General features: G+C 39.9%; 1 protein-coding gene and 1 long non-coding RNA gene across 2 annotated transcripts in view; one reads left to right on the forward strand and one right to left on the reverse strand.

Moving 5' to 3' along the window:
* Window positions 1–14,946, reverse strand: part of CPA6 (carboxypeptidase A6) — a 329,468-nt gene that overhangs the window by 134,609 nt on the left and 179,913 nt on the right. The window lies entirely within an intron of this gene.
* Window positions 4,776–14,946, forward strand: part of LOC134810677 (uncharacterized) — a 58,637-nt gene continuing 48,466 nt past the window's right edge. Inside the window, exons 1-2 of the long non-coding RNA XR_010159273.1 lie at window positions 4,776–4,859; window positions 5,100–5,192. This is a non-coding gene — a long non-coding RNA (uncharacterized LOC134810677). The remainder of the gene's footprint in view (window positions 4,860–5,099; window positions 5,193–14,946) is intronic.

Here is a 14,946-nt window from a genome sequence, read left to right on the forward strand (position 1 = left end):
TATTGAATAGGGAGTCCTTTCTCCATTGCTTATTTTTTATTGAAAATGAGATGGCTGTATGTGTGCTGCTTTATTTCTTGGCTCTCTATTGTGTTCCATTGGTCTATGTGTCTCTTTTGTACTAGTACCATGCTGTTTTGGCCACAGTAGCCTTATAGTATAGTTTGAAATCAGGTAATGTGAAGCTTCCGGCTTTGTTCTTTTTGCTTCAGATTGCTTAGGTTATTCAGGCTCTTTTATGGTTCTATATAAATTTTAGAATAGTTTTTCCTAGTTCTGTGAAAAATGACGTTGGCTGTTTGATAGGAATCACATGGAACCTGTACACTGCTTTGGGCAGTGTGGCTGTTTTAATGATATTGATTCTTCCGATTCTTGAGCATGGAATGTTTTTCCATTTGTTTATATCATCAATGATTTCTTTTAGCAGTGTTTTGTAGTTCCTCTTGCACAGAACTTTCACCTCCTTGGTTAGATGTATTTCTAGGTATTTTATTTTTTTGATGTGGCTATTGGAAATGGGATTGCATTCTTGATTTTTACTAGAATATTGGAAAAGAGTGGGTACATTTGAATATTCTTTTTATGTATGATATGAGGAGTTGCCTTGGTGTAAATTTACAGACTACTGGGATTATATTAAAGCCTATAATGATGGCAGCTGATGAAATAGGCAGTGAAGAATTCAAGCTGGCATTTCTGATCATCTGATGTAATAAGAGGATTGTTGCTTTAAAATCAGACTTTTTCTCCTTTTTATCTCAATACTTTATGCACAATATGTAAACACACTGTTAAATAATTCTCTTAGTTCTCTTTCTTCCAAATCCTTCCAAATTAAACAAACATGGTCATGGAGTTTATAATAAAATCTGTCCCTTGCCTCCCACCTATTAAAACAACCAAGCTTAAAAGTGAAGAAACAGAGAAATGGCAGCATACACATCTAAGTAGACTGAAATTCATAAATGGAATAGGAGTAGTGGCAGGTTACTTACCAAAGCTTGGGAGACAAAATGCTATTTGCCTAGTGGAAGTTTTGCCTGTGGCTTAAGGGTCTCAGAAGTCATGGGGATAGAAAAATAACTTTTACCTTCATGGCTTTTAGCAGACTATGTGCTGAGTATAGGTGCTCAGTATACATCAATGGGGTTAATACAAAACACAAATTAATGTGAAACACATCTTAGTACTTTTGAGCATATTATAAAAAATGATGGCCGGGCACGGTGGCTCATGCCTGTAATCCCAGCACTTTGGGAGGCCAAGGCGGGCGGATCACAAGATCAGGAGATCAAGACCATCCTGGCTAACACAGTGAAACCCCGCCTCTACAAAAATACAAAAAATTAGCTGGACGTGGTGGCACGTGCCTGTAGTCCCAGCTACTCAGGAGGCTGAGGCAGCAGAATGGCATGAACCTGGGAGGCAGAGCTTGCATGCAGTGAACCAAGATCGTGCCACTGCACTCCAGCCTGGGTGACAGAGCAAGACTCTGTCTCAAAAAAAAAAAAAAAAAAAAAAAAAAAAAAAGGAAAAGAAAAGAACAAGAGAAGGGCCTCTTTCTTAATTACATTGTAACATAAAGAATAAAGGAAATCAATTTGGTTAAAATAAGTTCCATTTGTACAGTTGTATTTTTGTTTGAATTAGTTAAAAGAAAAGGATGACAATAAGTAGATTTTGATTTAAACTGTATAATTTATGAAGCTGTGAAATCACAAAATGCTAATGTCATACTCATGACATCCCCTTTTAAAATATGTTTGAATCAATATTATAATAAACAACTCTAGGAAGTTAACCTTTTAATCATTTATTAATTACCCATATATTATCAAATTGACTATGCTGTGAAGTTGATGCTTTCTTGATTTTTATCAGGAGTTATAAATTAAAGATTTTCACACCTGGCTGACAGTGACTTAAGCCGCTATCAATTGTAAGATGCATCCTAATTTCAGAGAGGTATTAAAATATAAAAAAATGTGTGCATCTCAAAATTGGTAAAACATTTGTTGAGCATCTATTCTATACCAAGCACCATGATAACTGCTGGGGATACAGAAATGAACACGATGCAGCCCATCAATTCAGCAAGCTTGTAGCCTAGTAGGAGAAAAACAGATAAACAATTTTATGGTAAAGACTAATGATCTTATAAGTTCTAAAGCTAACTTTCTGTTTGTTTGAAATACACAGAGAAACCTACTGGTAATATTATTACATAAGGGGTATGGATTATACCATAGCTATAAACTAGAAGTAGTTTTATGAGCATACAGTCCTTCATTTCTCAAGGGCTTATAATATCAATTCCTCACAGCCACTTCAATATTTGTCTACTTTTGAGATATTAGAGTGGAAAAAATAATCATTTTCCTCTTGAGTCTCAAGATTCAGAAGTAACCTAATACTTAACTCAAGCATTTCTCCAATAAATATTTTCTCATCTTGTAGCTGAAATAAAATGTGGCATTTTAGTATCAAATGAGAACTACTAAAAAATAATAAAAATAAACAACATGAATGACTTGGTCTTAAAACAACACCAAATACCATGTTTATGCCTAATTTGGGTCCCCAAAATATTGCTGAAGGAACAATATAGTTAGTTATTTGTGATGGAGAGAGAAAGACAGTGGTGATTTTCAAACCTGAATTTTTGGCTTGCTGCAAACCATGTGCTATTCCTGAAGGGTATATGTATATGTGCTTACGTGTCTGTCTACTTATCTATTCAACACTGTAACATATTGTGGTACAATGAAAAATAAATATTTTAGTAAAGGTTCTCCAGAGTGACACAACTGATACAGCATATAGAGAGACACATGAAAAAGGACGTGTCTATTACACTCTTGATTAGGGAGTGTAATAGGTCATTCTTGCACTGCTATAAAGATAACTGAGACTGGGTAATTTATAAAGAAAAGAGATTTAATTGGCTCACGACTCTGCAGGCTGTACAGGAAGCATGGACCAGCATCCGCTGGGCTTCTAGGGAGGCCTCAGGGAGCTTTACTCTGGTGGAAGGTGAAGGGGGAGCTGGTGTCTTACATGGCAAGAATGGGAGCAAGAGAGAATAAGAGAGGTGCCACACAATTTTAAACAACCAGGTTTCATGAGAAGTCACTCACTGTGATGAGGGCAACACCAAGAGGAAACAGCTAAACCATTCATGAGAAATCCGCCACCATGGTCCAGTCACCTCCTACTAGGTTTCACCTTCAATACTGGGGATTAAAATTTAACATAAGATTTGGCAGGGACACATATTCAAACTATATCAGGGAGGCTGAGAAGTCCCATGATAGGCTATCTGCAAGCTGGAGAACCAGGAAAGCCCTTAGCATGACTCAGTCCAAGTCCAAAGACCTCCGAACCAAGGAAGCCAATGGTGTAATTCTCAGTCTGAGCTCAAGGCCTGAGAGCCTGGGGGCTGTTGGTGTGAGTCACAAAGGTCAAAGCCTGAAGAATCTGGAGTTATTCCATCCCAAGGTAGAAGAGGGGTGACCTGGCTCTGGGAGAGAGTGCCCAAATTCATCCTTCCTCTGCCATTTTGTTCCATTTGGCCCCAGCCTGCTAGATGGCCCTTGCCTGCATGGAGGGTAGATCTTCTCCACTCAGTCCACTGACTCACATGCCAATCTCCAGAAACACCCCCACAGACACACCTGGGGCAGTCCAATCGTCCGAATCACAAGCAAAAACACTTAGTTTTTTGCTATCAGCAGAAGAGGGCTGGGCTCAGTGCCTACTGAAGCACTGAGAATAAACAATGCTATACCAGGTAGTATCCCTTAATTCGGTCAAGTTGACAACCCCAAATCAACCCACAATAAATATTTGGTTTTTGTCCCCAGTTCCTGGCACAGAGCTCCTTAAACCTTTGGAATTTATTATCTTATATATGCTAACTCTTAGAGTTTGGGAGGACCCTAGATAACTTCAATATGGTGGCTGGTCACCAGAAAAACCAATCGTGTAACTGGAGGTTGGAACTTTTAGCTTTGTCCCCTAACTTCCAAGAAAGGGAGAGGGGCCAGAGATTGAGTTCAGTCATCGATGGCCAATGATTTAATCAATCACGTCTACATAATGAAACCTTTACAAAGACCCCTAAATGATGGTGTGTGGGATGCTTAGAGTTGATGAACATATGGAGGAGCTGGGAAGGTTGCACCCAAAGAGGACGTGGAAGCCCCCTCATCCCTGTACCTTGCCCTATGCATCTCTCCATCTGGCTGTTCCTGAGTTGTAGTCTTTAAATTAAACTGGTAATTGTAGGTAAAGCACTTTCCTGAGTTCTAGGAGTCGTTCTAGCAAATTATTGAACCTAAGGAGGGGCTCAAGGAAACCTCTGAATTTGTAGTCAGCCAGGCAGAAGTATGGGCAGCCTGGGCATCCCACTTGTAGCTGGTGTCTGAAGTGGGGCAGAATTGCAGGACTGAGCCCTTAACTTGTGAGGTCTCTGCTAACTCTGGGTGTTAGTGTCAGGATTGAATTGGATTGTTGGACAAGCAGCTGGTGTTAGAGAATTACAGAACTGGCATGGAAAAATCACACATATTTGGTGTCAGGAAAAACCATACACATATTATATTATATTCACCCATTTTTCTGTGAAATCCAAGCATTTCTGTTGGAATTGCTTTCGCCAAGAAGTGTGTAAGGAACTATGAGTCCCTGTGAGGCAGAGCCTGAAGCAGTGTGTAGTTCCATCTTGCTTCCATCTGCCATGGTAACTGGCAATGTTCTAAACAGAGGCTGTTCCTTCAGCCTGGGCCCCAGAGTGAACACCATGCAGAACAGAGATGTGGATGGATCATGAGCAAGAAACAAACCTTGTTGTCAAGGTCTAGGCATAACTTGGTTTCATAACATGACCTGGATTATATTAGTTAAGGTTCAGGTGATATGGAATAAGGGATTTATTATGGGAGATGGGGTTTCTGCGTTCGTAGGAGCTCAGGAACAAGTTTAGGAAAGAGTGTTGCCACTGGTCTTGGGGCTGGAGTCCCTGCAGATCCTCTGGGCTTGAGGAGGGGAGAGGAAGGACAGAGTAGAACTGCTTGTCTCACTGCCTCCACCTCCAGCATGTGGCTACCTGCAGAAGAAGCTGACATCCTGCGCTTCCATACACACTCCTGCACAGAACTTGAAGGTGAACGAGGAGACTCAGCTGGGAGGTCAGTAATCATGTGTGTGACCTGCAGGTACTTGGCCCCCAGCTCAGACCTTAGAGAGGACTTGCTGCCTCTTTACCTCTGCCTTCCAAATGTCCAGCAATTTCTCCTGGGGCCAACCCTCACTCAGAAGTGGATGGGAATTCTGGGAAGTCTACTTTCAGCTTAGTTACACTGACACATACGAAAGCACCCCAGCTATGAGCACACTCCAGGAAAAAATGCTATTTTATTATCAGTTAGAGCTCGGCTCCCAAACCCCTATCTGGACTCAGACTTTGGTGAACTGAGAGGGACTATTTGTGAATGTCAAGATCCTCTTGCTTCCTTTAGCCCAAAACACAGACAAGAGCGGCGCTGCCGAGAGTTTGCTGCATAGGCTTTTTATCTGGGAATTTACCTGACCTTGGCCCTTGAGATTAGCACCTGGACCGTGAGGAGAATAGGACTCTTTCCTCCTAAGGCCTGAGGCTGAGCTTCACTGAGCCACCTCTTTCCATGTCTTCTTGCCCTGGTCCTGCCAGACCTTGCCATGGTTGGGGGAGACGATAATAAAAAGGAGCTTTTATCCCTAGTAAATTGCATTTATGGTTCTGAACACCCCCTCTAACTTTGTACCTCTTTGTGGGCCACATTTTATCTTTGGTTTATATAATAGGATTCTTTCTTTCTGGAAATAGAGCCGAGTGATGAGGCTTGAGTGCCACCAGAGGTTAGAGAGTGTCCTGAACAGATTTAATTGTACCACATGTAATCAATTTGCCAGACTAATGGACACTCTGCATGTTCTCAATATAAAGGAAACTGACTAGTGGAAGGTGAAGCCTGCAGGTTATTCTCTATTGAACATCTGTGCATCTCTGCTCCCACCCATTGAGTTGCATGTTTACCGAGAGTTAGGTGTGTTTATGCCTGTAAGAACAACAGGATATGAATGAAAGTGATTCATGCAGCTTCCATTTCACTCCTTGAAAATGAAGTTTGCTTTGCTGCTGCCTCTTACATACCTGTGATTGCATCAGTTGGCTCTAGTAGCAGCAGTTGGATTCAATCTGCAGTTTTTCTTACCCAATCTGAACCAGCAACATTGTACAGCTTCAGAGAGATTAGCACCATCTGGCCAGCAAACCTCCACAACCCCCTTTTTTCAGAGGTCTGATCTCAGTTCTGCAGGGTGTCTGCTCAGAGCTCCTGGGGCACCAGTATCAGCCAGTGCCCCCCTCAGAGGTCTGAATTCTGGCTCCACAGGAGTCTTCCTGCAAACTTCTAAATTGTAATAATCCTAGCCTATTGCCTTTGGTCATAAGTTCAGCATTAAGTAAGGAATAGACACTAAACACTAGTTGTACTAAATTTTCAGGAGAAACTAGGCTTCTAGTCAAAGTTATTGAGCCTTGGGGTACAGCATTTTCAATACTGATTTTGTGTCATGGCTGAGACCCTCCCTGTCCCTAGAGGCAAGAGTGTTTAGATCACACCACATCTCTGCTTAAAAACAAGAGTTCTGATGGCTTCCCATTGCCCTTAGAACAAAGCCCTACATTTTTCTCCTGTTCTCTAAGCCACTGTATGAGCGGGCCCCAGCTGTAGCTCTCAGACTGCATATCTTACTTTTCCCCCTTCCATTCGCTTCACTCCAGCCAGACAAGCTTTGTTTATTTCCATCAAACAGCTAAGCTCAGTTTGGCAAATTCGCCTTCGCACTTGCTATGATTTTTGCCTGGAATGTTCTCTCTTGAGACCTTTGCATGGCTAACTTTCTTATTCTTCAACTAATAAGCTCATTATCACCTTTCTAGAGAGGTCTTTTCTGAACACCCAAAGAAATGCATTTCTTCTATATAATCCGTTTATTTCTTTCGTAGCCTTTATCACCATCTGTAGCTATCTTGTTTACTTTTTTATTTGCTGATTTTCTTCTCTGTGAGGAGAATAATATAAACTCCATGAGGGCATCTATCTTATTTTCTACTCTACCTCTTTAAGTATTTATTGAACAAACAATACATTTAGTTTTCAGTGCTATCTAAAATGTGAAAGTCAATGTAAATTTATTACTTTTATCCTACAAATGAACCCAGAAACGTAGAGTACCTAAATATATAACTTCCATTGTTCTAAGCCTACTCAGAACAAGTGGGCAACAGTTTTCATTGGATGAACCATTCATGCATTACAGTAAGTCATCTGGGGAAAAGGGTTTGGCAGCAAGAGGGTTAAGCATAGTTTTGCTGGAAGACACTGTCAATACAAGAGTCTGTCAGACTGAAGAAAGGCTGCTGCAAACCATTCACTGATGTGTTTGAACCAGGCAAATGCACATCACAAATCTTGCAGGATTATGGCTCTTCATCCCATCTGGTCACATTCCATCATGAAACTGAGGGTACCCATAAATAAGCCCTGAGTACTAGCTCAAAAGAAAAAAGGTACAATCTTGTCAAATAAGCAAAAATTTAAGGCAAAGTGCATGAGTCAGTGAAATTGGTGAAATCTTCTTTTAACAAAGCCCTGTCAAATTATATTGGCTCCCAAATTTTACCACCCTGTCTAATGTTGACTCATGTTGCTTTTCAAAATACGTCTTGGGGCCCATGTGAATCAGAGGGTTGACTATTACAGTGTCAGGGCACTAGTGTTTGGGGTCTTGTTTAAAATGTTCAAACTTTTGGGATGTTGTATTTCATAAGAGTCCATTGAAATTTCTCTTTGTCCCACTCTTGTTCTACCTTAACTATACCATCAATATTTGTTTCTAAACCATTTAATATTTTTATATATGTGACCTCATAAGATCAGTATCAAATTTTATCTAGACTGTTCAGGGAATGATTTTCCAGGGATAGATTAACCAGGTCTTATACTTCTACCAATGAAAGCATTAATTACTCCTCCCCAACAAACACACACACACACATAGGAGACTAGGTGGAAGAAAAGACCCAGACAAGTCTTATTTGTGAATTCGGCCTCAGGACAATGACACTAGCCTGCCACACACCCCTGCACTATCCCATTGCCATGATGTCCTACCATCTCTCCTTTCTAGGGTAGAGGATTTAGATTTAGCAATATACAATCTTCAGATTTTTACCCGTGTTCTCTCATTAAAATTTTATAGGAAAAGGAGGCCTGACTATCCATTGCCAATATTCCAAGCCCACTCAAGTTTTGCATGTGTGAAGAAACAGGCAAACTTTCTTTCTTATTTATTCTATTCTGTTTGTCCTTTTAAGGCTTTGATGAACCTTAGTATAAAACCTTTCCATATCACAGCACACAACTGTAGGCATCATTCTCTGAGCCATTCAGAGAAGGCAACAAGATGGGAAATTTGTCTGTAGCCTCATAAACAGGATTCTATACAATGGGGCTTTCTACTGCTAATAAGTTGGACAAAATATATATATATATATATGTATACACACACACACACACACACACACACACACACACATATATATATATAGTGCTTTTATAAGAGAGGCCCCAAGGAGCTCTCATGTAACTTCTACCATGTAAGGACACAGTGGGAAGATGCCATCTCTCAATCTGGAAAAAGCCCTTACTCAACAGACGTCAAATCTGTTGGCACCTTGATCTTGGATTACCCTGAGACCAGAACTGTGAGAAATAAATGTTTATTGTTTACATCACCTACTCTTTGGTATTTTTGTTAGAGCAGCCCCAGTGGACTAAGACAGTTGGTATCACATCTTCTTGTATTTCCGGATATGTGTGTGTATGTATGTATGTGTGTGTGTATATATATATATATATATATATATATATATATATATATATTCCAGATGTACTTTTGGCAGGGATATGGTTGCAAACCACAGCGCAAGGAAATGGAGGAATACTCTAATTACAAAGGAAACACTGCATCTCCCAAAGGGCTCGCTAGACATTATCATCATTTATGACACAGGGCATTGTTAACCTGATATACACTCTTCCTCAGTGGGACAAAGCTACACCTTCTCAAACTTCCTATCCTTTAGTACACATAGGAGCAAGGAAGAAATACAAAGCTTTCAAAGGTAGGAAATAAGTTCACAGTCTTCTGCAAGTCCTTTGATCTTCACAGAGGCACAGAGCACTGGTTCCCGTGATAGGGAAAACCTTTGTATAATGCAATAAACTGTGTAAATAAGGGAGGTAGGGAGCAGAGACACAAGGGTGAGGGGCTGTAGAATCACTGCTCATTCTCATTCTTTTCTCTTCCTTCTAGAAGTGGCTGGAAAAGGGGGGAAAGGGTTGAATTGGAGGAAGCTGAGATTTGCTGCCTTTTCAACTGTTCCTGCCTTTTAAACTTGGGTATTTGCATCCTATGTGGGATACCAGCTGACACTAGGGCCTTGAGCAAAATGGAAATGGGTTGCTAGGCCACCTCCCATTTCCTTTCGTAGTCCTTTTCCCACCTGTTCTGTGACTCATCATCTTTATGCTCTCCCCTGCTTAGCCCCATCCCTATTTCTGTTTATGTGGACATTATAACCAAAGCCATTTTCCCTGCCCACATTTAAAACAAATAATTATCATTTGGAGAGTAAATGGAGCTTGGCCTACCCAACCCTGATTATTTGAAATCATATTATAAACAAAAATGTGGATGATTCTATCTAGTTAACGACATAAAGACAACAAAATCTCCTTTTAAAATTCCTATTCTAATTCATCTTACACGGAGCAGTCCAATTAATCATTCTGTTACAACCACTGTCAGTGTCTCTACCATAACCCCCAAATTTATAATTACTACAAATTGCTTATAGAACAAACTTCAAAATTTTAATCTTGGTGATTTGAAGCTCTCCATTACTTTAGTTAAAAAAACTGGTTGCCAGGAACTCCACTAGGCATTGCTGAGAATACAAATGAGGAACGGGACAAAATATGGTTTCAAAGTACCTCCCCATAAAGCATTTAAAGGAAAAACAGCAAAGAACCCTGGCTTGGCAGATACCTTTTCAATCAAGTCATCACAGTGAGTATCATCAGTCGTGGCACACATAGAAACTCATGCTACTTGATTGGATACGATGAAAACATAGCATGATTTTCTTGTGTTCCTGCCAAAGCAGCATAACAAGATTCTAGTCACGAGGAAACGTCAGACAAAGCCAAACCAAGAAACATAACTTTGAAAGAGCTGGCATGAAATCTTCAAAAGTATCAAGGTCATGAAAGTCAAGGAAAGACTGAGGGAAACTAAAGAGATATGACAACTTAATCCTATTGTGTGATTCTGTACTAGATGCTTTTACTATAAAGGCCATTATTGGGAGAATTGGTGAAGGTTGAGTAGGGTCTGAGGATTAAGTAATATATCGATGTTAATTTCTGATTTTGAAGGTCCTATTGTGATTATTAGGAGAATGTCCTTGTTTAAAGGAAATGTACTCTAAAGAATTCAGCGTGATGGGGCATCTTACTTTTCGGTGGTCCAGAACAAAATTTCTTTATACTACACTTCCAAATTTTCTGTAAGTTTATTTCAAAATAAGAAGCTATTTAAAGGTATGCTTTCCATTTACTATTCTGCTTCTATATAATGAAAGAAGGCTGAGCAGCTAGGACACTATTAGCAATTGCCTAGATGATAGTAGAGGAATGGCTGTTGGAATGGAAGGACGTGAGCCCATGAGAGTTTATAATGGTGAATTCTACAGGTTTAAAACAGAAAATTAGAGCTCAGGTGATCTCTGGGAAGTTACAGACTGTTCTGAGATGTGGTCTTCTGCAGAGAGAAGAGCAGTGTCAATATGATGAGGGGAACCAGAAGCTGCTAGTTCCTTAGATGAGTTTTAAGTCCAATTTTCTCCATCTAGGCCTTTCCAACCTCAAATACATAAACATGTACTTTTTGGCTTATTTTGTCTTCTTTTCTCTCGCTGTACCTTTATCAACTCTCTAGGTCTCTGTCACTTCCTCCCTTCACAGTGTACTTGGGCACTCATAGCCTTATATTTTTTTCAGGTTTTGGTTAAGATTTGCGCCCTTCCTGGCCCTGACAGAATGTCTGACACAAGCACACAGCCAGTATTTGGTGGTTGAAAGCGCTAAGCCCTCCTGGTGGCTGTTGTAAGGCAGATGCTATTACCAATGCAGCTCCTTACTCTGCATTCGTTTTGTGGTTCTACATACAGTTGGTGCTATGTCTGACTGTGTCCTCCCAACTTCATATATTGAATCCTAACCCCCAAGGTGATGGTATTAGGAGGTGAGGCTTTTAGGAGGTGACGCTTTTGGGAGGTGATTAGGTCAAGAGCGTGGAGCCCTCATGAATTGGATTAGTGCTCTTATAAAAGAGGCCCCAATGAGCTCTCATGTAACTTCTTCCATGTAAGGACACAGTGGAAAGATGCTGTCTCTCAATCTGGAAAAAGCCCTCACTCAATAGATGTTGAATCTGTTGGCACCTTGATCTTGGATTACCCTGAATCCAGAACTGTGAGAAATAAATGTTTATTATTTAAGCCACCTACTCTTTGGTATTTTTGTTAGAGCAGCCCCAATGGACTAAGACAGTTGATATCACACCTTCTGGTATTTCCTGATATACTATATTGCAATGGTATGGCCCTCTGTTTTCTCTGTATACGTTTTGTCTCCCCCAAAGGATCGTAAGCTCTTCCAGGGCAGATGATGGGTCTCCATAGCAATGATCACTGTGATGAGCATGGAGTAGTTGCTCAATGAATGTTTGTAGAACTAAACTGAGTCAAAAATTAGAATGAAGAGAAAAAAAAAAACATAACCAGGGCCAAATAGGATGTGACAACATGCTTTACTTATTTAATTAAAATAGGAACCATAAAAATCTATGTTTTGGTGTTAACTAAAACAGAAAGTAACTGTTCCTGAGTAAATTAAACATGCTAATCAAGACAACATGCTTTACTTATTTAATTAAAATAGGAACCATAAAAATGTATGTTTTGGTGTTAACTAAAACAGAAAGTAACTGTTCCTGAGTAAATTAAACATGCTAATCAAGAACACAGATCTGGAGACAGCTTCCTGGATTGCATTTGACTGATGGTTCTGCTTCTTATGAGCTCTACCTTCCTGGGATTATCAGCGTCATTCACTGCCTGAGGTTTTTGTATTAAGTGAGATCATATATGTAAAGAACATGAGTGACTGGCGAATTGTAACAACTTAGGAAGGTTAGCTAAATATCACCTTTTTTTCTAAAAATCTTGGACAGAACATGGGAAAGCACAGCTCTGAAATTCTTTCAGGGAGGTCATTCTTTAAGAGGCCTTAGCTGGGAAACCTGCTGTTGGAACAACCCATCTGGAGTTTGGGTAGGGAGAAGGAATCTCATATCCAGCTCCTTCTGACTACCTTTACACAAAAGTAGGCTGTGGGGCTCAGGGACGATTGATTGATACAAAAAGATCTGAGATTGTATAGCCTTAAAATCTCACTCCTTTCCCCTAGGAAGGCCACTTCCCTCCAACTTCTTTTCTCATGCTTTCTCTTTAAATCTGCAAATCTGCATGTTTAGTCCATGTCCTTCAAGGCTGTCCTTGATACTAATTTTACTGATTTCTACCACATTCTATGAGTCACAGTTAGAATTATTTATCCACCTTCCCTCACTCCCATGACTGAAGCAGTCATCTTAGGCTGCAAGGCTATTCCATATTTTGCGGTACGTGTAGCTCATTGATAAGTTGCCTCTTCAAAGGTTTCAATATGGAAGAACATTTCACAGTGCTATATACTGGTCCTAATATACTTCCACTGAATGGATGTTAGGAGGTCCTGGGGAAGGGACTTTGCATAAATTGTTCACAGCTGTATATCCAGGATGTAGAAGGGCACCTGCCACATGATAGGTGCTTAGCATTGCAAAAATGACATCACTGCCCCAGAAGAGTTTATCATCTTGTTGGCAAGACAAAATCCATGAATAGGAAACAGAAAGCACTATGCAACTGGTCTCTGGTTCTAGGATTAAAGTTTGCCATTTCCTGGAGAGGTCTATAGCGGTAAAACCCAGATTTTTCTCTGTAGTCTCTGCCTGTGATGCTCCTAAAAATTTTTTTGTTTGTTTGTTTGGGGTTTCTTTTTGGCAGCCTGTGCTTCTATTTCTTTCTCTGGGATGCAAGCTGAGCAGCGACGATTAAAAGTATTCTTTATTTATTTTTTTTATGTTTTGGATATAGAGAACTACATCTAAGGTGTTAGCTTATTTAATTCAGGCCTCCTACTTGTGACTCAAGAATATATCCTTTTACAAAACTGAATTCTTACACAAGTGAGTTCTCAAGGTCATAGGAAGAGCGGTACAGAGCTGAATCAAAGGCACAGAATGTTCTTGTAGCTGTCATACCAGTAAAATTATACTCATCATTGTCCACTAGAAGAGAAAAATGTCTATGTTTCCAGCCACTATTTCTGCCTAAAGTGAATTTTCTAATTTAAAAAGGCTTAATTCAGCTCTTTTCATACATTAAGTATGATGTCAATGTATTTTAATTAGGGATTAATATTGCTGATAGATTTCTGTGGTTTCTTTTTACGTAAAATGATCTGTAATGTGACAATATGCCTATCCCAATTAAACAATGATCAAAACATTCAGCTGCAAACAACAAAAGATAACACTGTCGTTATGACAAATAATCCTTATGAAAGGATTTTCATAGGATTATTTGACTCAATGTCAAAACACGCTTACTGAAAGATGAACTGAGAACCGCAGCGTGGTCTTCTAAATCATTTAGTATGTAACATGTGGTCGGATCAGTTACGCCATCTGAATTAAGCTAGAGATGGCTATCTAAATCAGCATGACCCCAAAACAAATATATTGGATAATGGAGAGCAGGTGGGAGGCAATGAGAGAGCAAGAATTGGGACTATGCCACAGCATTTTTGTTTTGTTTTGTTTTTGTTGTTGTTGTTGTTTTTTTAGGATCTTGCTCTGTCATTAGGTATGTTGTAAACTGCTGCAGAATCCTCCTCAAAACCCAGATGTAGAGATTGAGACTGTCTGTAAATACTTCAAAGGAGAAAGAAAAAGAGGATAATGGGACGCAGAAAAACAAAAATGACAAGAAACGTTCTGTCAGCAGCATGCGATTAAAAAACCCCATACAGATCTGGCAGAGCACGGTTATTTCTGAAAATGACACTCACTTTGAAGGCTGTTCTTTTAGTCAGACCTCTGTTAGGCTAAGGACCTCTCCCACTGCTGACATGATAGATCAAAGGAAGCACCTTGCACTGTCTGAGGTGCATGACTAGCACAAGTCACTACAGACACAGAACAACAGAGCAGGCAATGGACGTGCAGCCAAATCACCGTCACAAAATACCACTTCTTTCACTTCTTACAGGATAAACTACCTTGAAAAAGACCTTTAGGACTGCATAGTCAAGGATAGTTCCTTGCCAAACTGTTTAGTTTTTTTCCCAAGAGAAAATAGAATGAGCAGGTCATTACTTGGTATGGATCAATTTCTACTCTGAAATGTGGTTTTATTTGTAATGTCAGTTTGTCTCAGCACCTTGACTCTCAGGAAGATGAGATCTCTCTGAGATGTCATCTTCACTTTGAAAAAGTTTTCAAAAAATATCAGGCTTCTCATATGCCACTTTGGAGAATGCCTCCTGCAAATACTTGGATAACAAGGGTCACCATGACAAGGGAAACATCCTTTCTGTTGCCAAGACCAAATTAAATTTTCAGAGAGAATTTCACTCCTAAATGGTTACAGCTGATTCATGATTT

This window comes from Pan troglodytes, chromosome 7 (genome assembly GCF_028858775.2).
Source record: "Pan troglodytes isolate AG18354 chromosome 7, NHGRI_mPanTro3-v2.0_pri, whole genome shotgun sequence".
In the NCBI taxonomy this organism is placed as follows: Eukaryota; Metazoa; Chordata; class Mammalia; order Primates; family Hominidae; genus Pan; species Pan troglodytes.